At 42.1% G+C, this 24,523-nt stretch overlaps 1 protein-coding gene across 1 annotated transcript in view; it reads right to left on the reverse strand.

Annotated features, from left to right (window-relative positions):
* Positions 1-24,523, reverse strand: part of Pka-C3 (Protein kinase, cAMP-dependent, catalytic subunit 3) — a 472,558-nt gene that overhangs the window by 251,446 nt on the left and 196,589 nt on the right. Inside the window, exon 2 of the mRNA XM_068228624.1 lies at positions 7,660-7,698. The gene's annotated coding sequence lies outside the window, so the exon portion shown is untranslated. The remainder of the gene's footprint in view (positions 1-7,659; positions 7,699-24,523) is intronic.

The following is a 24,523-nucleotide window of genomic DNA, read 5'->3' on the forward strand; positions in this document are numbered from 1 at the left end:
GAGTTGGCCGTCTTGTGCTTGCATCTGTGAGCTTGCTTCTGGGAGATGGTGGGTTCAGAGACCACTGTTGGCAGCCATGAAAATGGTTTTCCGTAGTTTCCCACTTTCACACCAGGCAAATTCTGGTAAAAATGGTTTTCCGTAGTTTTCCCACTTACACACCAGGCAAATGCTGGGGATGTACCTTAACTAAGACCACGGCCGCTTCCTTCCAACTCCTAGGCCTTTCTTGTCCTATCGTCGTCAGACCTATCTGTCGGTGAGATTAAAGCCAATTATTAAAAAAATTCTCAGCCGTCATACGAACCGTTCCGCTACACAGGCACACTTCGCTGTGGTATTCATTATTTCTTTACGTTACTAGGGCCAAGAGTGTGGTTTTGCGTATGTCGTGATGGCTCGGTCGGAATTTCGAAACGAATATGTGACGGCTGAGATGCATGTTTTCCCTTCATTTGTTAACTGGGCAGTTCAGAATGTTGATAAATATTTCAACACGTGTCCATAATAATAATAATAATAATAATAATAATAATAAAGTGTATTTTGATAGAATGTGAATGTCCTTTGAAGAACGACGAAACGTATCTAAATTTGTTAAGTTAAATTATCTCTTATTCAGGTATAATCTATTGTTAAATGTGTTCTTTTTATGTATTTTATAATTGATTATCCTAAATTAGGTTCGACAGACTGAAGAACCTCATAGTCATCGATTCGATATCATTCCAGGATCACCCCATAGATATATTGAGTCGGCCACATGACGGAGTATAGCCATTTGGTTAGGGTTGCTATAATCCGAAAGTCCAAAACCAGGACAAAATTTGCTATTAGTATGGCCGACATAAAGGATCATTTATAATAAAATAACATTGATACGTTTCTATCAATTTCACTAAATGAGGGGAGCATGTATTACTGTAATGCACTAAGCATGTGTATACCACTCGCACTTCTCAGACAGTTAACACTGGCCACTCAAGTATCGCTGTGGTGATAGCAAAGAATAATGTATACCTTCGTAATCAAAGGCTGCTCCCACGGCGTAAGGGTAGCGTGCCTGCCTCTTACCCGGAGGACACGGGTTCGATTTCCGACCAGGTCAGGGACTTTTACCTGGATCTGAGGGCTTGTACAAGGTCCACTCAGCCTACGTAATTACAATTGAGGAGCCATCTGACGGTAAGATGGCGGCCCCGGTCTAGAGAGCCAAGAATAACAACCGAGAGGATTCGTCGTGACGACCACACGGCACCTCATAATCTGCAGGCCTTCGGGCTGAACAGCGATCGCTTGGTAGGCCATGTCCCTGCGTGGCTGCTGTGCCATGGGGTTTGGTTTTTGATTTAGTAATCACAGATATGCCTTTGATCGTGATGACTTTTAGATATTTGGCGGCAAATTTAAATTTCCCCTAATTGATTCTCAAAATTTCTGAATAACTATAATGAAATATCGTGTACATTTATCTTTTCGACCCGGACGTTCTTCTTACTCCATAAACTCGCTGATTTTCCGTGAAATCCGTGACATATGGCAAGTGACAGCTTTACATGCAATTGAAAAGTATTTTTTTTAAATTGGCTTTACGTCGCACCGACACAGATAAGTTAGGTCTTATGGCGACAACTGATAAGGTTCCTTATGTTACGTTTTTGTATTGGAAGAAGCTTAGTGGCGTACCTTCCACTTTCCACATCATTCTGAAGAGCGCAATTATTTACTTTCAGTCAATGCCACTTGTCTTGAGAACCAGAACGAGCACAGTACTCGATTACACGAGAACAGCCATTTTCGCGGGATACACACCAATGTGGTTGACGCCTACACTGAGTGCTGTAGGTCCGGGATACGAGGCGAGGCCATACAGGAGATCGTGAGGCTGCCATTAACATCCACACGCCACTTGTTGAATAGAACATGTGAATTCTAAAGCTGTTCTAGAAGGGAAAACACGAACCATGTAGGGAGTCGTCCAAACAGCATATCACGTTGAATACAGAACCAGTGACAGCAACACCAGGGCACGTCCCATATGCAAGCAGACTTTCTGTAAAACAATTTCCCTAGATGTGATTTGGTGTTCTCTCATCATACCTCCCTAAGGGATCTGAATAGTAAGAGTTCAACATTAGACTAGGACGCAACAATTAACGTCAAACACATCCCCGGTCTCTTGTCACAACTCTCTCTCTCTCTGGTCACAGTCTCTGGAAATTCACAGCTTTGTAATTACTTTATACGCGTTCGTTAGAAGCTCTCCTTCTGTGTTAATGGAAGTGTGATTGACTCTCAACACAATTTGTTGGCATTTAGAAGAGGTAATTCTGACGACAGTAATGTCTGTAGATTTTGAAAGATCGTTAGAGAACCTTCCGAGAGAATATTTGTTGTTGTTATTATTGTTGTTATTTCAATGATCTTGGAAACATACGATCTTTATGATAAGTATGTAGCATTATTGTTATTATTATTATTATTATTCATGATTTACTAATATTTTTTTAATTTTCAACTTCATCACTGGTGTACATTACGACAAAATATACCATCATATAACTCATGTCTAAACCTACCAAAAACTGGGTTCATGCAGTAAGGCCTCAGTGGCTCTGAACTTTGGAGCGTGGGTTGGCGACCACGGGGCCCTCAGCTGAGTCCTGGCATTGCTTCCACGTACTTGTGCCGGGCTCCTCACTTTCATCTCTCCTATCCAACCTCCCTTGTTCAACTCTTGTTCTTTTCAGACCCCGACGCTATTACGTATGGAGGCCTAGGGAGTCTTTCATTTTCATGCCCTTCGTGACCCTTGTCTTTATTTGGCCGATACCTTCATTTTTCGAAGTGTCAGACCCCTTCCATTTTTTTCTCTCTGATTAGTGTTATATAGAGGATGGTTGCCTAGTTGTACTTCCTCTTAAAACAATAATCACCATGTATTTAACCATTTAACAGTGTCATCCTATACCAACCAAAAGGTCCATACCTTTCAAAGTAAAGCTGAGGAATTACTGCAGTGTCATCCGTCCAGGGGTCTTATACCACCCAAAAGCTGGTTCTATTCCCGTGATCGTAAGTACTGTATCTTGTAAATTAATTAGTAGGCTTGTATAAATTATACTTAACATTTCAAGGGAGTCTTCGGGAACCTTCTAAATGAACTTGTAAACAAGAAATGGATGTTGCTTCAAGCCGCAACGAGCCCAAAAGAAAATACCTCCCTATAATTAATTTAATAATTCATTAATAATAATGTCCGACTCGTTGGCTGAATGGTCAGCGTACTGGCCTTCGGTTCAGAGGGTCCCGGGTTCGATTCCCGGCCGGGTCGGGGATTTTAACCTTCATTGGTTAATTCCAATGACCCGGGGGCTGGGTGTTTGTGCTGTCCCCAACATCCCTGCAACTCACACACCACATATAACACTATCCTCCACCACAATAACACGCAGTTACCTACACATGGCAGATGCCGCCCACCCTCATCGGAGGGTCTGCCTTACAATGGCTGCACTCGGCTAGAAATAGCCACACGAAATTATTATTATTATTATTATTATTATTATTATTATTATTATTATTAATAACAGTGAATATTAAGAATGTTTCACGAAACGGCATTCTTGCATCGAACAAATCTTGAACCTCAAATCCATCCTTTCATATTTGTAACTCAGGAACAAAGAATTCGTGGTGACATTCATAGACTTCAAAAAGGCATATGAATCCATAGATCGTACCAACCTAATAAAATTTTTAAAGGAATTTGGCCTAGACAACAAAACCAGAACAATCATCCAACAAACATTGACCAAAACCACTTCGAAAGTGAAGTTCAGGGGAGAAATTTCAGCGCCTTTGAAATCAAGACAGGAGTTACGCAAGGGGATAGACCTATCACCTCTACTATTAAACTGTGTCCTTGAAAAGGTCATCTGGGGGTGGCGCAAAGAATTGAATAATCAAGGAGTTCAAATCGGAGTCAGGCTAGGGTGCAAAAGCCAAATTAATTATGATGATTGCCTAGCATTTTCAGATGATCTTGTAACTTTTCCGATTCCTTAAACAGGCCATAGAACAGGTTTTTCAGCTTAAAACACGAGCAGCGGAGGCAGGCCTACAGATCTCGTTTGAGAATTTTTTAACTAATATCAAGCTGGCATCCAGAGAGCTCACAGTGGGACAAGACAAAATGACACGAGTAGATAAGTTCAAGTACACTGACTGACAGAGCAAATGCAACACCAAGAAGGAGTGGTTCGAAAGGGATGAAAGTTGGGGAAAAAACAGAGACGGCACGGACGAATAATTGATGTTTATTTCAAACCGATATGAAGGTTACAGAATGCGCACGGCATCGACTCAGTAGGATGTAGGACCACCGCGAGCGGCGATGCACGCAGAAACACGTCGAGGTACAGAGTCAATAAGAGTGCGGATGGTGTCCTGAGGGATGGTTCTCCATTCTCTGTCAACCATTTGCCACAGTTGGTCGTCCGTACGAGGCTGGGGCAGAGTTTGCAAACGGCGTCCAATGAGATATCACACGTGTTCGATTGGTGAGAGATCCGGAGAGTACGCTGGCCACGGAAGCATCTGTACACCTCGTAGAGCCTGTTGGGAGATGCGAGCAGTGTGTGGGCGGGCATTATCCTGCTGAAACAGAGCATTGGGCAGCCCCTGAAGGTACGGGAGTGCCACCGGCCGCAGCACATGCTGCACGTAGCGGTGGGCATTTAACGTGCCTTGAATACGCACTAGAGGTGACGTGGAATCATACGCAATAGCGCCCCAAACCATGATGCCGCGTTGTCTAGCGGTAGGGCGCTCCACAGTTACTGCCGGATTTGACCTTTCTCCACGCCGACGCCACACTCGTCTGCGGTGACTATCACTGACAGAACAGAAGCGTGACTCATCGGAGAACACGACGTTCCGCCATTCCCTCATCCAAGTCGCTCTAGCCCGGCACCATGCCAGGCGTGCACGTCTATGCTGTGGAGTCAATGGTAGTCTTCTGAGCGGACGCCGGGAGTGCAGGCCTCCTTCAACCAATCGACGGGAAATTGTTCTGGTCGATATTAGAACAGCCAGGGTGTCTTGCACATGCTGAAGAATGGCGGTTGACGTGGCGTGCGGGGCTGCCACCGCTTGGCGGCGGATGCGCCGATCCTCGCGTGCTGACGTCACTCGGGCTGCGCCTGGATCCCTCGCATGTGCCACATGTCCCTGGGCCAACCATCTTCGCCACAGGCGCTGCACCGTGGACACATCCCTATGGGTATCGGCTGCGATTTGACGAAGCGACCAACCTGTCCTTCTCAGCCCGATCACCATACCCCTCGTAAAGTCGTCTGTCTGCTGGAAATGCCTCCGTTGACGGCGGCCTGGCATTCTTAGCTATACACGTGTCCTGTGGCACACGACAACACGTTCTACAATGACTGTCGGCTGAGAAATCACGGTACGAAGTGGGCCATTCGCCAACGCCGTGTCCCATTTATCGTTCGCTACGTGCGCAGCACAGCGGCGCATTTCACATCATGAGCATACCTCAGTGACGTCAGTCTACCCTGCAATTGGCATAAAGTTCTGACCACTCCTTCTTGGTGTTGCATTTGCTCTGTCAGTCAGTGTATTTGGGAGAACTGATAACACCAAACTTGTCAGAGAAAGGAACCATTACTTTACGGATGAACAGAATAGATATGGCGTACCATTTAACCAAAGGCATTTACAACAAAAGGTCCATATCTTTCAAAGTAAAGCTGAGGAATTACTGCAGTGTCATCCGTACGTAGGTCTTATGCGCTTCGGAATGTTTTGCAATGAACAAAACAGGCCTGATCGAGAAACTGGAGGCCAAAGAAAGGAACATTTTGAGAAAGATCTTAGGTCCCGTCAAAGACAATGGGGAATACAGTAGACGGCATAACAACGAACTGAACACCCACGTAGAGAAGATTACCGATACCATCCGGAAAAGAAGAATTATATTTTATGGGCATGTGACACGAATCTACCCAACAAGACCGGCCGACCGCATCATTATCTTCTTTCAGCAGAAGAAAACCAAAGGGGCTAGGTACATTGAGGTGGATAGAAACCTTGAAGAAGTGGGAATCACCCATAATGACACTGAGGAGCGTGTAACACTTAAGGAGAAACTTAAAGTGTTCCAGGATTTCCGAGACAAGCCAAAATTAAGGACTGGAAAGGCATGGGCGCAGGGGAGAAAACGACACCGAGAACTCATGCGGAAGTACTGGGAAGGTATTAAACACAGAAGTAGCCAGTTGAAATGGCGTGGTTCAAAGTTGACCGATACGACATGAAGAATGATAACCACGTCAAGATCATCTGGGATCCAGTCTAGTAAACACACTTTACCAAGGAAGGCAGCTGTGTATCAGTCGGGACGACGAGGCCCACAGCACCATGAACAAGGATTTAGAGGGAAGCTGACCGAGAAATATGTCAAAATTAAGTTCTTTTCACTCTCAAAATATAAGAGATTATTTATAATGTGTGTTCAGTGTCTAGGTGACCGTGCGCCCTCCCTGGACTAGGGATACGTTTGGATAAAAGTGGGAAGCTGACATTGCTTAGATTCTGTATTTAGCTTTCAGTGCCGGGAGTGTCCAAGAGGACATATTCGGCCCACCTGGTTCAAGTCTTTCTATTTGACTCCCCTGGGCGACCTGCGCGTCTGGCTGTTGATGAGTTAAGGACAGGGTGAAACCCGGTGTCGGCACCTAGCACACCCCTGTCGAATAAAACTAAAGGGTCTGCTGAAGTTTTAACGTCTCCATCCCACGGACGAATCACTATCAACAGCATCATATGCGCTCCCTCCAAATGAACACCGCACATAAGTTTGGAATTGAATCCACGTTTCTGGTACGTACTCTAGTGACTAGAAATTTCATACTATCACCTCTCCTATCCTGCCGGCCAACATTCTGATGGTGAAAATATTCTCCACTAACGGTGGAACCGGATAACCAGGGGTGTCGCCTTAACAATCACGGACGCCAGGCGGTTACATTTCTTAGACAGAGCATGATAAACATTTAATTAAGAATTACCGTCCCAGGGACTTCATTAAATACCTCCCATTTTTGACTGACTATTCCCCAAATCAGCAGCCTATTTTTAAGAACTGACCATTTTGTGTGTACATTTTTCTAATGACAGTAATAAAATTACTCGAAATCCATAGTCACGACGCATGATATATTCGAAGAATTGTCATATTCTTTGGCTGAATATCGAGGAGAACCCGATATCTATTTTATTGCAAGTTCTTCCGAATGGATAACTTCTGCGAAACTCTATTCATTGGATGTGAGATATGCGTAGAATGATGCCTCTATTTTCTTTATTTATGAAAAAAAAAATAGTCGACAGTTCGTCACCATAATAGTGATAAAATGTAATACTCAACTTGGTTTAAAACTTGTTTACACAGAACACTTCAGTCTGGGTTCTCTCAGTAATAGTGTACTGCTGGTGAATGTCGCATTACCTCAAGGAGAGTAATTTTACAGACTGCCAAAATTTCAAGAATATAAGACATGCCTGCCTCAAAGGGTCCTTCTCTGTCATCAAATTAATAGTCATTTTTCCGCATGGTCGATTCCTGGTTCCTCTTACCTTATTGTTCTGCTTTATGTTCTCTGGTTTTCAACTCACCTGAAACAAATTACTGAGAGTTAAAATCACAGCGGGGCTATGTGACAACAGAAAATATTAATCTAATTACTACTAGTAAATTTATATGATTTATGTTAGTTAAATTATTCATAAAACTTCTAGGATTGAATCTAAGAAAATTGTCACAGTTGAGTTCCTAAATATGGTATTCAGTCATGGGTTCTGCATGGGCATCACTACAATACGTGACTACTGGGAGTCTGAACAATTCATTCTCATAGTACGACAATGAACGACCCATACTCGTCAGTCTAATTTCCAGCTAAACACAAATGAAATGGCGTATGGCTTTTAGTGCCGGGAGTGTCCGAGGACATGTTCGGCTCGCCAGGTGCAGGTCTTTTGATTTGACGCCCGTAGGTGACCTGTGGATCGTAATGAGGATGAAATGATGATGAATACGACACATACACCCAGCCCCCGTGCCAGTGAAATTAACCAATAATGGTTAAAATTCCCGACCCTGCCGGGAATCAAACCCGAGGCCCTGTGACCAAAGGCCAGCACGCTAACCATTTAGTCATGGAGCCGGACAGCTAAACACAAATTGGCAGTTACTCCATACCTTCGATATCCTCATTAGTTTACCATGCGATAACTACCTCTTTTATCCAGCTGAAATAAGGTGGAATAAAGCATTAACTCTCCAGAAAACTGCTAAAGATAAACTGAAAAATGTATCAGAAGATTCCCTGTCAAGCTGCTTGCATAACATTCTAAAACGTTGGCAGCATTGTGTTGATTGTAGAGGGGATGCTTTGAAGGGAATGCGATTCATTAGTCTGCAAGTTGCAATGCCACTTATGGAACATTTACGACTAGTTATAAATGGGTTTAGAGCAGTCAAGTCAAAACAAATTGCCAGAACAAATTGGAAAAAACAACAATTGAACAAACCACTCACAGGTCAAACACAGATGGAGAATAGGATCCAAAGTGGTCAATAAAAGTAATGGAAAGAAACTAGGCTTTACCACTTTAGTCAGCTTTTGTCTCTTTCCTTTGCCTGTGTTTACCCGGCTTTCTTGTTATCAAGAGTGAAGATCTGTCGAGATGTTTTGATGCCTGCCCTCCTGAGGAAGCTGGGAATCACAAACAAGCTCGTATTAAGGCGAGAAGAAATGGATGCTGATGAACTGGGATTGATGAGGTGGGAGCGCACCTGTTTGAACACAGTTGTGTATGAAGATGTGGAGATTCTCCTTGTTCTTGTATGTTTTAAAGTTTGTTCATGTAGGCGGGCTGATTGGCTCAGACGGTTGAGGCGCTGGCCTTCTGAACCCAACTTGGCAGGTTCGATCCTGGCTCAGTGCGGTGGTATCTGAAGGTGCTCAAATACGTGAGCCTGGTGTCGGTAGATTCACTGGCACGTAAAAGTACTCCTGCGGGACTAAATTCCGGCACCTCGGCGTCTCCGAAAACCGTAAAAATGTAGTTAGTGGGACGTAAAGCAAATAACATTATTGTTAGTTTGTTCATGTCGCCCATTCTTATTCCTCACTCTTTGCACACTGACCTGTCATTATGTTTATACTATTGTGTGTTCCTTTTATCTTCCTATCTCTCTATATCCGACTTGTTTTGGCACTTGTTTATTCGTTTACATTATATATTGGACGAGTAAACATAGAAAGAAATTTCAATAAGTGTCTGAGAGTTTAAATTTTCTTTTCTTATACAGTAGAATTTCAAGTATCTAGGTAGTATGATCCCATGTTGATATCACTAGTTGAATACAAAAAGGGGCGCATTTTGACCAAGTGCGAAAATTCCTATGGCATGCTTAAATCCCAATAAAATCAAAACCGAGAAGAAATGGATATAGAAGAACTGGGATTGATGGATGTTTTAAAAATAACTGACAATTTATAACAGTTTCTTCGTGCCGATCATCACATGCGGTCTTGAAACCTACATACCTAACCAGCAGAGATGTCAGTAAGCTGCAAGCTGTGTAGATGAAAATATTTAAGATAAAAAGTCCAAAAAGCAAGAAACGACAAAATTCGCAATGAAGGTGTAAGAAAACAGGCCCATGTTACACAATCACTGAGTGAAACCCTTTCGAAGGCCAGGTTAAACTGCTGGAACCACGTAGAACACAAAGAAAATGGCTGAGGACTCTGACTGCAACCAAGAGACCCAGAGGTAGGCCGAGGAGAAAGTGGCTTGATCAAGTTGGAAAAGACGTCAGAGAACGAGGACTGAAATGGGAGTAGATCCATAAAAAGAGACCTCAACAAACAGAAGTGGAGGGAAGTTTTACACCACAACCGGGTAAATGGAGATGATGGTAAATGGTAAATGATTATGATGATGATGACGATGACGATGCAATAAAAAGTGCAGGAATAAAAACAAATATATGAATAAATACCCCGGTTACAGTCAACATAGTAGTGTACGCCATAGGCTTACTCAAGGGAATTCTTTCCTCCAAAATTACCCCCTTATTTCTTAACGGTGGTTATATTTCTACACACCAAGTTGACATTCAAAAGAAATAACTTCGAGGTCATCAACCATGTTTATATACAGGTCATAGTGTTCACATATTGTTATATTATTGTTTTATTACTTGTGCGTATAATCCGTTTCACTTCAACACATATAACATCATAGTTACCAAGTCCTATATACAAAATGGCCACTAAATCCTGCACGCTCCTAGGAGACTTGAATACAGGATAAGATAGGAGACTAAGTTATTAGGGCTTAAATTTTGTCCAGTTAAATCTTACAAGAATAGTGTGGTTGTGGTAACCCTGCATTATGCGAATATCTTAATCACTAGACATCATGTTGTGTAGGTTTCACCCTACCACCAGAGCTGATGTCCAAAGAGTTATGAGGGATAAAACGTAAAAAAACCATGGAAATAATTGGTTATTAAGAGAAAGCTTATTGGAATATTAATTATGACAACAGACGAGTGACCAAGCTCGATAGCTGCAGTCGCTTAAGTGCGGCCAGTGTCCGGTATTTGGGAGATAGTCGGCAGCCCTGAAGATGGTTTCCCACTTTCACACCAGGCAAACGTTGGGGCTGTACCTTGATTAAGGCCACGGCCGCTTCCTTCCCACTCCTTGCCCTTTCCTGTACCAACGTCGCCATAAGACCTATCTGTGTCGGTGCTACGTAAAGCAACTTGTAAAAAAAAAAGAGTGGTCAACAACCAGACAGACATAAACAGATCCGATCAGTAATTTAACTGCTTACAATCATAATCATATATGATACGCTAAAGCCTAGAATAAAAAGGTCGCTTTTAAGGTAATCATACAAGGTGTGTCTAAATCGTACGATGAATGGACCGATATCGCAATGGCAACGTGTGGTAACACTGCGAGTATGTGCATGTGAATAGAGAGACATCTCGAGAAGCGCCACGTAGCATTGAACACAGGGAGCTGAAGCAGGTTGGTTTGCTACGGCTAGATGAACTCAGTGCGTGTCATTGTCCAAAAGAGCAACACATAAACACTAAGGTTTGATACAAATTGGAGAAAACGGCGACCGAAACGCATGCAATATTAGTGCAAGTGTACGGAGCAGAAGCGGTAAGGAGAAATTGTGTTTACGACTCGTTCAAACACTTTCGGGATGGACTGGAAACCCTTGATGATGCACCACGTTCGTTCTGCTTCCTTCTAGACTGGCACGGAGTGAGGAAGCACTGTTGGAGTATTTCAATAAGAAGTTCCAAATTTCAAGTATTGAAATAAAATGGCTTATGGCTTTTAGTGCCGGGAGTGTCCGAGGAGAAGTTCGCCTCGCCAGATGCATGTCTTTCCATCTGCGACCTGCGCGTCGTGCCAGCGGAATTAACCAATTACGGTTACAATTCTCGACCCTGCCTGGAATCGAACCCGGGACCCCTGTGACCAAAGGCCAGCACGCTAACCATTTAACCATGGAACCGGACTTTTCAATTATTTAAGGATTTAAACAGAATTTAAAAAGACATGTTTATATATTTCTAAATATTTTCGACTGTGATTTGATATAATCTGATGATGTCCTTTCAGGAACGAAACACGTCATTCTATTCTTAATTAGTTTGTTTCTTTTTGGGGTATAATTCTGTTATCAGAGCCTCCGTGGCTCAGACGGCAGCGCGTCGGCCTCTCACCGCTGGATACCGTGGTTCAAATCCCGGTCGTTCCATGTGAGATTTGTGCTGGACAAAGCGGAGGCGGGACAGGTTTTTCTCAGGGTACTCCGGTTTTCCCTGTAATCCTTCATTCCAGCAACACTTTCCATTCTCATTTCATAGCATCTATCAGTCATTAATAAATCATTTTGGGAGTGGCGACCCCATCGTACTAATAGCCTATATCTGCTTCATTCATTCCATTCCTGACCCGGTCAATGACTGGAAAACAGGTTGTAGGTTTTCATTTTCAATTCTGTTATCATATTTTTTCTCTTTCAGGCAGTTTCTAAATTTTAGTCATAAATTAGTTTGGGCAAACTGAAAAACCTAACAGCTATAAATTCACTCAGTCGAAACCGAAAAGAGACGGCATCAAATATGATCTCAAAAAATTACTTACTTGTTCGCTCCGGACTTTTATTTAAATAGCTGTTTTAGAATGATTGATACGCTGTAAGAAGGATGTAGATCCACAAGAATTATACAAGGATGACTAATTATTCACTTAAAGAGATTTAAGAGACAGGATGTGGAGCTGAAATGCAGAGCAATCATAAAACTCTATTAATAAAACGAGGAAACTGGAACAGAGAAGTACTGTCTTCGACTAGGGCCATGAACCGAGGAACAGCGCGATTCATCACGCCTCTACACCTCATTTCGAGCAACGAGGCCATATAAGTGGGCCTATTCACTGCCAGGCGCAATGTTAGGAATTTTGGCTACGACAAAATTAAACTAAGATAACCATTCACGAACTCAATTTAACGGTCGTCGTCGATTGGGATTAAATAAAGCAATTTCTTTAACGTCCTTTCAATTGCTTGATGCACTTTCAGTTCACAGTGTTGTTGATATCATTGAAAGGTCTATAAAACAGTTGGCATTTGCAATATTACCGGCCATGTAAAACGTTGTCCACAGGAGATCGATGAAAATTTTCCTTTCAGTGGTTCGAATAGCATCTGTCTCTGGAAAGGAAGATGACCAACAGGCAGTAGCGTAGCCAGGATCGGCCCCGATGTGTGTGTGTTTTATACTGTAGTTACAAAATTATTATAGAACTCAATGAAGGTGCTTGCGGGTGTGTGGTGCGCGTATGCGTGACTTGCCTTTATACGGACATTGATAGAAGTGAATTACGTTGATCAATCAATCAATCAATCAATCAATCAATCAATCAATAGTGATCTGCATTTAGGGCAGTCTCCCAGGTGGCAGATTCCCTAACTGTTGTTTTCCTAGCCTTTTCCTAAATAATTTCAAAGACATTGGAAATTTATTGAACATCTCCCTTGGTAAGTTATTTCAATCCCCAACTCCCCTTTCTATAAATGAATATTTGCCCGTTTTTCCTCTTGAATTCCAACTTTATCTTCATATTGTGATCTTTCCTACTTTTATAAACGCCACTCAAACTTATTTGTCTACTCATGTCATTCCATGCCATCTCTCCGCTGACAGCTCGGAACATACCACTTAGTCGAGCAGCTCTTCTTCTTTCTCTCAATTCTTCCCCGCCCAAACTTTGCAACATTTTTGTAACGCTACTCTTTTGTCGGAAATCACCCAGAACAAATCGAGCTGCTTTTCTTTGCATTTTTTCCGGTTCTTGAATCAGGTAATCTTGGTGGATATTTAGACTGCAGCACTCTACGAAATATTACATTAAAATACAGAACAAGAACAGTATGATCAAGGCGAACAGTTTTACAGCGAATGGTAGGCTTATGTTCAGTTTACAATCTGCAATCCAACTTTAGAGGCTTCTTAGAAAATAGATTGAACAAATCTGTGGGTTCCACAATTATGTCTCTGAATGTTTATTTAGTTTGTCAGTTTCTGTCCGATTCGTTGACTGAATAGTCAGCGTACTGCCCTTCGGTTCAGAGCGTCCCAGGTTCGATTCCCGGCCGGGTCGGGGATTTTAATCGTTTCTGATTAATTCTTCTGGCTCAGGGACTGGGTGTTTGTGTCTGTCTCAACACTCTCCTCTTCATATTCAGACAACACACCACACTACCAACCACCAGAAACATGCAATAGACATTACATCCCTCCCAATAGGGTTGCCGTCAAGAAGGGCGTCCGGCCGTAAAACAAGGCTAAATCCAAATATGTGTGCCGCAGTTCGCACCCGCGACCTCACTCGTGTGGGAAAATCGGTAGGAGAAGAAGAAGAAGAAGAAGATTGTTTATTGTCAGTTTCTGTTTATTTTCTTTTTATAAAAATTCCATGGGGGTTTTTAACTCCCAGAACCCCCACCCCCCTTTGGCTATGCCCCTGCCAGGAGTTCAGAATTGCAAACCGTGGTCATCACGAAGAGTTCAAAAAAATATATTAAAAGAGACATGTGACTTGACCACGAGCAACGAATGAAGAACGTATCACTCATGTGATCACAGTCATTAACTTAATACAAACCAAAAGAGAACCTCTTCGTTGCGGTGAAGCTTTCAGTATGATCATATTTGTGCAGCATGGTAATGCATTATATCATCGTTGCGCCTGCGAAAACCGCTATGTGATAGTATTGTTGGAGAAAGACTGACCCGCAGCACATACGTTTATTAGTGATTTAAGCCCACTAGGGAACGCTCATGTCTAGTAGTTCCTTTTGGATGCACGCTTTCGTTCCCACTACCTCTTGAGCCCTGCTATTAGTTTTTCCTTTCTTTCCCGTGAAAAAAGTTTGCGAGATTTAACAACCTTTAGTAGAGATCACGATTTTACTATTTAACAAAATTTGGAGTGGTCTGAGACATCAGTATCAGAAATCCCAGCGGAAGCTAAGACTCTTTTTACTTCATTGAGTCACTTGCTTCCAGTCTTGTAGCTTTTTATGAATGAGAAGATCTTCTTCGTAAGCCTGCCGTTGTCCATTCTCAGAAGATGCCCGTAAAACTTTAGCCGCATACGTCATATTCTAGTGTTAGCCGTTTACAACTGTTGGTACAGGTTCAGAGTTCCCTTTCAGTCGGTAGGTTTCATCCAGGAGCACTCTTGGCCCATGAATTTTGCTGAGGATACGTCTTTCGGCTTTTTCCAGGTCTTCCATGGTGCCTTTCCTGTTCATCAGTAAGGTCTCCACAGCATATAAGAACTGGATTCTGACAACAGTTTTGTAATGGCATATTTTGGCGTTCTTCGAATTGCACTCCTTGTTGTAACAGTTTCGCGACAGTTGGTATACTGGTTGAGTTTTGGTGCATACATTTTGAAGAGAGAGAATTATTTGAAAATATTCTCACAATATTCAACCTTAAATGACAGAACTTTGCCGGACAAAGTTCTAAGCTGAAATATTCCACACAGCGGTTTTACCAGGCGCAACGACAGTATGTTCAAGATGTATTTTTGTATCATATGAATTTTAGTGCTGAGAGTATCCGAGGACATGTCCGGCTCGCCTGGTGCAGGTCTCTCTGTTTGACTCCCATGGGTGACCTGCGCGTCTGAGTGTGGGATGATGATGATTATAATGATGTCGGGAGAAAGTGAAAACCTGGCGTCACTCCTGTCGAATAACGCCAAGGGATCTCCTGAAGGCTTAATGTTGCCATCCGATGGACGAATCACCATCAACAGCAATATATGCCCTCAATCTATATGAACATTGCGGAGAGGTTTGGAATTGAATCCAGGCTTTTGGCACGCGATCTAGTAATTAGAAATTGTATGCCACCAGCTCCCCTACCCTTTTCTTTCTTTCGTTCTTAATCTGTTTACCCTCCAGGTTGGTTTTTCTCTCGGACTCAGCGAAGGATCCCACCTCTACCTCCTCAAGGGCAGTGTCCTGGAGGGTGAGACAGGGGCCTTGGTGAGAGATGGGAAGATTGGAAGGGATAGACAAGGAAGAGGGAGGGAAGCGGCCGTGGCCTTAAGTTAGGTACCATCCCGGCATTTGTCTGGAAGAGAAATGGGAAACCACGGAAAACCACTTCCAGGATGGCTGAGGTGGGAATCGAACCCACCTTTACTCAGTTGACCTTCCGAGTCTGAGTGGACCCGTTTCAGCCCCCGTACCACTTTTCAAATTTTGGGGCAGAGCCGGGAATCAAACCTGGGCCTCCGGGGATGGCAGCTACTCACACTAACCACTACACCACAGAGGCGGAAAGGAATTTCCACCAATAGGACTCGAACCGGCTAAGCACTGTGTCAGACCAGTTAGACTCGACGTCTTAACGACCATGGCCAACTGGCGGACTCGTTCTTCAAGCGTGGGTACACACCTGAGTTCGCCGGTAATGTTGCTTCCAGTGAAATTTTGTGGTCAGTGCAGTGGTTCCTTCATCAACCTCAACTCACGATGTAAGTTAAAAATCTGTTCTGAACATACTGTGAACTGTGACAATGACCGCTTTAGAAATTGTAAATCGTATTTCCTATGAGCCATCTTCCAATTCAGAGGCAGATGCTTTTCGCATCGTCCAAAGTCAAACTTTCCTTCGTTCAGCTGAGAACAACTCCATCAGCAGCTAATTAGGAATCCTGTGGTACTTTCAACCACATCAACAGTATTGCTCTTTCCAGACTTCAAAGTGGGATAGATTCCTGGTGAGAGTTGTTTTGCTAGTGGCTTTACGTCGCACCGACACAGATAGGTCTTATGGCGACGATGGGATAGGAAAGGCCTATGAGTCGGAAGGAAGCGACCGTGGCCTTAATTAAGGTAGCCTACAGCCCCAGCAATTGCCTGGTGTGAAAATGGGAAACCACGAAAACCATCTTCAGGGCTGCCGACAGTGGGATTCGATCCTACTATCTACCGGATGCAAGCTCACAGCACGGCCAATTCGCCCGGTTGGGGAGACGCCAAGGAGTCAGAATTATGTCAGCACAAGCGTTCTTTGAAGTGTCGGAATTCGCTCACTTTATCGCCCTTACATGCATACGATATCAGCCAGGAATCTATCAGATGTTCAAGGAACAGTCTGTTCATATCATATGACATTCTGCCACAATATCAATTAGTAACCAGTAGTCTGTCTGAATTTATTGGGTAACTTTTATAGGTCCGATCGAGGTATTATATAATATTTTCACCCTCTTTCCGAGAAAGAATGTTCCTTCCCAAATCAGGATTTGAATGAAGCCGTTTATGACTATAATAATAATAATAATAATAATAATAATAATAATAATAATAATAATAATAATAATATTGGTTTCACCGGGCGAGTTGGCCGTGCGATTAGGGGCGCGGAGCTGTGAGCTTGCAACCTAGAACCCCACTATCGGCAGATCTGAAGATGGTTTCCCGTGGTTTCCTATTTTCACACCAGGTGAATGCTGGGACTGTACCTTAATTAAGGTCACGGCCGCTTTCTTCCTACTCCTAGACCTTTCCTGTCCCATCGTGGCCATATCTGTTCCGGTGCGTCGCAAAATAAATTTAAATAACAATGGTTTCACGTCATACTAACTCCTGTTAGGTTTTCGGAGACCGAAAGAGTTGGCTGTGTGGCTAGGTTTACGTAGCTGTGAGATTACATTCGGGAGATGGTGGGTTCGAATCCCAACGTCGGAAGCCCAGGAGATGGTTTTCCCTAGTTTCCCATTTTAACACCACACATATGGTGGAGCTATACGTTGAATTAATGCCACGGCCGCTACCTTCCCAATGCTAAACCTTTCCCATCGTTGCATCGCCGCAAACGTTCGATTTGTTACTGAGACATTAAAACACCAACTAGCTTCCTTTCCAGTCCTATCCCATACTCGGCTTAAGACCGGTCTGTGTCGGTGTGACTTAAAAAAATAGAGCAAACTCGCGATTATCCGAGCTAATCACCGGAGAAATCCGTACTGATATCTGAAAACACGGATAATACGATTTTGTGCATTTTAATGCTCAACGAAACTTTTAATAATACAGAACATACAAGAACCTACTGTGCAATAATGTCGAACTATTAACACATTTACACATTCTGTACCGATTCTCCTTTCCCGAAATTTTCAGTAAATTTTAGCTTTGGTATTAAAGTTAAAACCACTTGTTTCCGCTTCGTAACCATACAGAACACCAACAAAGAACTGCTATACAGTTCATGGTTTAGTGTTTAGTTCTCGAACAAAGCACACTTGCGGTCGAGAGCGCACTCGATTTTCAAGAGCGCAGTTCATGCGTATTCAAAATGCCGTGAAAAAAATAAAGGACTTCTTTTAAAAAAAAAAAGTAACACAAACTTCGGGGCTCCACGGATAATCCGCAAGCCGAATAATCCGCACCCGAATAATCGGGAGTTTTCTGTAATAGGTTTTCGGACATGCTGAGGCGCCGGACCTTCTTCCCTTAGGGGTTCTCTATCATGCCGGCAAATTTACTAGCTCGAGGCTCACGTATTAAAGCACCTTCAAATATTTGAATGTCTGAACTCTCTTTAAGATGTAAATTAATAATAATGCTATAGCGAATTCTACGTTCCACTTACTAATTTTACGGCTTGTAGAGACGCCGAAGTGCAGGAAATTTTCCTGTTGAAGTTCTGTTACGTGCCTTATGTATTGGAGCACCTTGAAACACCACGGGACTGAATCGGGATCGAACCCGCCGATTTGGGCCCTGTCGTCGAAGCCACTCAGCATGGCTCGCACACATCAGAGAGATGGAGCTGTAATATAGAGGAGGCGTGACTCCATTTTACTCCACTTCTGTTACAAATATCGAACTTGTTCTATCACACCCATCAGCTTCTTCATGGTCAAAAGAAATGAGAGCTTGTTTTCAAAAGTGAATATCTAAAAAAAAATTTAAAATTTTTTTTGGTTGATTCTGTAACATTTGCCTCATCTGCATTGGATGGTAAAATGTTTTTTAATCAAATGTTAATATTTCCCATTGATAAGGCTGTGAGGAAACATGTTTTTCTTTCAAAACTGAATATATTCATCACTTATAACATTTTGCACCGGAAGTCAATAAATCCACGCTCTAAAATACACAGCAATGTTTTTTTTTTTTTTCGAAACTGAATATACCCATCGATGTATGTGTTTTAATTTCTCACTTCCCTGTTATATTACTTTCATTGTATTATGACAGACAGCAGCACTACAACCTTCACTTCAATAGTATTCAGCCCGGAAGCATTGGCTGCACTGTCTATTCTGTATATCAACTCGGATATATACACATGCGCAATGTCCCATGGTCATTTTATGACATAATTTGATTGAACTAAATGAGTAATTTAAAAAATTAAGGCATTTACTGTCAAATTTTACCTATTAATATTATGTTCACATTAAATATCACAAATTAGGAAAAATATTTGGGATTGTGTGAGATATCCTGCTTTTCATAGCTAAATACAACTTTTTTAAAGCTAAATATATCCATTCATTTTGTTAAAAACTCAATATATCCAATGTTCTTTTGAAAATAATTTTTTCTGTACTATACATAATTGAATGTTCTTTTGATGATAGTATGTTGCTCTTTCTAGCTATCATTCAAACTATATATTACTCCATTTCGATAATCCTGTCTGAAGATACATGTTTTTCCTCTCACCTGTAAAACGTATGACTGTGGTTTATTCAGTTTTGAAAACAAGCTCCTCAAATAGTGAGCGTGCTTTTACCAGGCACAGTTAAAACATAACAAAATTTTAATTTTCGTGGTTACTATAGATCGCGGAGGCGCAGATCACTTCGATTTTAGCTGAAATTCCATTCTTAAAGCTCCTCAAATTTACGAATTTATTTGAAATTCAATCATTCTAATCTTGTTTTCTGTTAGTTTCTCTTCGAGTAGGGCCTGTTCTTCTTCTGACTAACCTTAACTTTCAAAATGATTTTATTTGCTGAAGAATCATTCCTCTGCATCATTGAATAGGTGGTCTTCGGACCGACATATTTCATTCCAGATTCCGCTCGGGATGTAGATCAGTCTGTCAGCCTACAGTGATATTGAGAAATGAGAGTTGTACATCGAAACAGGAAGCAGGATGTGCTGGACAGGAAATGAGGAAATTTGTGGGCATTGCTTGCAAGAAAATTACCATCCCATTATATTTCCGATACTAACACATAAAATCTGTGGGAAATTCCCAAGAAGTTCTACAATGGGATTCACACCACTCTCCCTGACTCTGATGTGCAGATGCTGGGAAACTGGCAGCGAGCTGCTACACGGGCAGCGGGCACATTGCATGTGACGCCACAGTCCGCTGTGCTCTCATTGACTGTCATGTACTGTATGATTGTAGGTTGCATTCGTAGTTATTCTCAGTTAGCATAATAGAGGTTACTGTGGAAGATTCAAAGCGGAGACTCCCGACTTCGTTATCGTTTCGACATGAATGGGAAGTATTGTACAGTACTTATTTATGTACGCTCAAGGGTTGGCAAATTATTTAATTTGTCATAAAACCTTGAACCAATTGAAGAAATTCAATCTGAAACGATATTACTGTATATATTTTATAAAAGTAAGGATTACGATCAATATAAAGATCGTCTAGAACTAGAAAAGCAACTAAAGGAGGAAATGATCAACCAGGAGGTAGGTATTAGACTCGCATAATATTTCAGTGTTTATGATTAATTTATGCCAAATCATATTAGCCTATTACATATTGTTCAAAACTGAATACGCACTAACTACGACGATATCATTCTCGTACGCATTATTAGCATATGCCAGATGATTCGTAAACATGATTATTAAAGCAAGTAAAACCTGAAATTTCCATATATAAGAATTATTTGAAGTAAGGGTAAGTTGGGTTTACGTCACTGTTTACTTTCAGGACAATCAAATTGTAAATAAAAGCAATGAACCAGCCGTCCACCTATCCTACAGAATTTCTCTTCAAACGGCAAACCGATTACGAAGTTTATCAGATGGAGATTTGATCAAAGATTGTTTAAAAATGGGGGCGGAAGAAAACTGAAAACCTACAACCTGTTTTCCAGTCTTTGACCGGATCAGGGATGTAATGAATGAACCATACATATAGGCTATTAGTACGATGGGGTCGCCACTCCCAAAGTGGTTTATATTAATGACTGATAAGTGCTATGAAATAAAAATGGAGAGTGTTGCTAGAATGAAAGATGACAGGGAAAACCGGGGTACCCGGAGGAAAACCTGTCCCGCCTCCGCTTTGTCCAGCACATATCTCACGTGGAGTGACCGGGATTTGAACCACTGTATCCAGAGGTGAGAGGCCGACGCGCTGCCGTCTGAGCCATGGAGGGGGGGGGGGGGCGGAAAAATTTATTCCAAATCTGATAAAATAATATGAATCAGTAAACCTATCAAGATGGACTCTGAATCGACGAACATAAGATCTTAGCGAAGAAATATACAGTAGGTTGTTTGCCAGCCCGCAGGTCACTGCTGGCGCACTGGCAACCTGCTGCTCGCCGCTGTTGTAAGGAGCCAAGCCTGCACATGCCTGCTCTATAGCTATTGATCATTATGGACCAAGTGAGTGGCTGAGCGGTTTGGGTCAAGTAGCTGTCAGCTTGCATTCGGGAGATGCTGGGTTCGAACCCAACTGTCGGCAGCTCTGAAGATGGTTTTCTGTGATTTCCCATTTTGACACCAGGAAAAAAGCTGGGGGCCACGGACGCTTCCTTCCTACTCCTAGCCCTTTGCTATCCCGTCGTCGCCATAAGACCTACCTGTGTCGGTGCGACGTAAAGCAAATTGTAAGTTTACACATGAATGACCAGTCTATTTGCTAGTAGCTTTACGGCGCACCGATACGGATAGATCCTATGGCGACGATGGGACAGGGAAGAGCTAGGAGTTGGAAGGAAGCGGCCGTGGCCTTAATTAAGGTACAGCCGTAGCATTTGCCTGGTGTGAAAATGGGAAACCACGGAAAACCATCTTCAGGGCTGCCGACATTGAGGTTCGAACCTACTATCTCCCGAATACTCGATACTGGCCGCACTTAAGCGACTGCAGCTATCGAAATGACCAGTCTAGAAAGACTACTATACCTCATAGTGTTTGATTTTTGTGATTTAATGTCTAAATGTTACAACTCCGTTTCGTAGGTCTCTACCACGTTAAGGAACTCCTGTAAGACAAAATTCAGACACCCTGGCGTCTCTGAAAATTAATGGCAATTAAAAGGACTTTAACCAAAACATGTCCTTATTCATTATTAAATATGACGAAATTTTACACCAGATAGACTACTGACATTGCAAAGTTAGCTACTGAATGTCATTGCTTGATTTATAGTTGCTTCTTGTTGTGAAACACTGGTGACGTTTTCTATGACCAGTGTGTACAAAACTGCTTATCAACAAAGTACTGTAAGTTTCTAAACTTAATAATAATAATAATAATAATAATAATAATAATAATAATAATAATAATAATAATAATAATAATAATAATAATAATAATAATAATTTAATGCCTGTTTTAACTTGTACCGGGCGGTACACCTCCACGCCGCTAATTCAAATATTGCGCCAGTTGAAACTCCTCTACAGGAGAAAGCCTGAACTCGGTAACAAACTAAATTAACTCAACGGTTTCTCGGAAGATGTCACTACTGTAAATTTGTAATTTTGAAGTGTTCTGAACTGTGTCTATTTCGATTTGTGTTTGTTTGCTACGTATCAAGAAGGTGGGACATTCTCTAACAGAGGTCTCTACCAAAAACTATGATAACGCACTCTGGTGTAAAGGAATGGATTCTCCTGAAGAAATATGGTATTCCTAAGTTTTGTTTTTACTAAATTTTGTTCTGTGGTTTGTGGGTTGGCAATATAAATCCTTTCTTTCCGCCTGTTTTGAATGTAGCCAATCATGAATTTACGTAATTAATTTTCCACCAATAAGGTGTTTCTTCCTCGTCTTGTGTATTAGTTTTTGCTGTTATCCAATAAAAACGAAAGGGTGTGTCTACTCATTCCTGAAAGGTCTCGAATGTTCCACGAGGGGATATAAACTGCTGATTTTCTTGTCTCGGGGCCACTTCTGTAACATCTTTCTTAGTGTGTGAATATGTAGCAGGGGGCGGGAAGCGCCTCTTTCTTCAAGAAGCTGTTCTTCTACAAGGTAATGGCCTGTTGACATCTTCTTTTCTTGCTAGCTCAGCAGTTTAACTCTCGGGGAGGGTTCGAAACCTTTAGTATGAAACCTACCTTTTTAAAATGTAAATTCTTTTCTGTCTATGTAAAATCTATAAATTACTGTAAAGCGGGGATAGAGAGTGCTTCACCCTCTCGAACTCCCCTTCTTTTTTTAAAAGGAGGTGACTACGCTTTCATAACCGTCCTTCTCTTCTTTAATGTAGTAAGTTTTCTCATACGTGTCACCTCCCTAGCTTGGGATTAGCCCCTGTATGATCGGCCTAGCGCCACATAGGTTTTAGACAAAAACTTGGTGTAGCAGTGCAAGTTATCGCCTCCATTCAATTTTGTATTTTGGGCCATTTACTTAACCCGTTTTGTTTTCTTTCCTGCGAAGGCCCAGTAGATTGGGTACGATATACCCCTGTTTCTTTATTATGCCTTGATTGCAGGTTGTGTAAGAGTCCGTTATTGCCTTTATAGGCTTGAAAGATCGAGAGCGGGACAGCTCTTTATAGTGTTGTGGTAAAAGTGCCTTAGAGAGGCTTGAGATGTAAAGTTGGGAGCTAATGCTCCATGCAATTAAGGGTGTTCTGCCCTTTGGTATCTTGTTATTGTGAGCTGAGAGCTCAGAAATTATACTTGGGGCTCGAAGCCCAGATCTTGTACTAACCCCCTAAATCTTGTGATTTCTTTGTACCTGATTTTGGCTTGTTGTTGACTTGTTAAGTTTACAAATTCTATGTCACCATTGTTAAGTTTTGAAAATATAACTTTTGTTAAAGTTTTAAATTAACTTCAATTTTGTAGTTGAGACCTATTCCCGCCCGCACCTTCTTTCACCTCTAACTACCACGGATATCTCCGTAACATAACTTATAAAGGCTTGAAAAACGACCAATTTGTCAGAAATGTTGTTCATCCATTGTGCTTATTGTCATGTACATTTATAGTTACAAAATTTCTTGATCAAGTCTCATAAGTATAATTACCATTGTGGGACAGATAGAATTAATACAATTCACTGTTGAACTTCTTGTCTTGTCTGATTTTATATCAATTAGTCAGGTACTTTGAAAGTTCCTTCTTAGACAACCGGGTATCGCTTCTGAGTACGAGAGAGACATGCCACCGGTACACCACAGGGTTTGCGTGCTAGGGAACTCTTGTGGAGCTAATGTCCGATACTCTGGTATTTGTGAACGCTATAATCAGTTGGAACAAATGTTTAGTTGCTATACCTTTTCTTGTCAGTTGTCTAACGTCGCACTAATATTGAGGTTTCCGGCAACGTTGAGAGTGGGAAGGCCTAATGTTGGGACTGGTGAGTAGCGGTTTTGACTTTAATAAAGGAATAGCTTAATATGAAGATGAGAAACTACGGGATACCTCTTCCAGAGCGGTCTACAACGGGGTTCGAACTCATCAATTCCCAAAGCTTCTTCTTGCTATTATTCTGCCACAGTGGCGAGGTCGCGGTGCGAACCGTGTCACACATGTTGATTTAGCCCGGTTTTACGTCGGATGCCCTTTCTTACGCCAGCGCTACGTGGAGGGATGTATGGACTGTTGCGTGTTCCTGTGCTGGTTGA

This window comes from Anabrus simplex, chromosome 7 (genome assembly GCF_040414725.1).
Source record: "Anabrus simplex isolate iqAnaSimp1 chromosome 7, ASM4041472v1, whole genome shotgun sequence".
Lineage (NCBI taxonomy): Eukaryota > Metazoa > Arthropoda > Insecta > Orthoptera > Tettigoniidae > Anabrus > Anabrus simplex.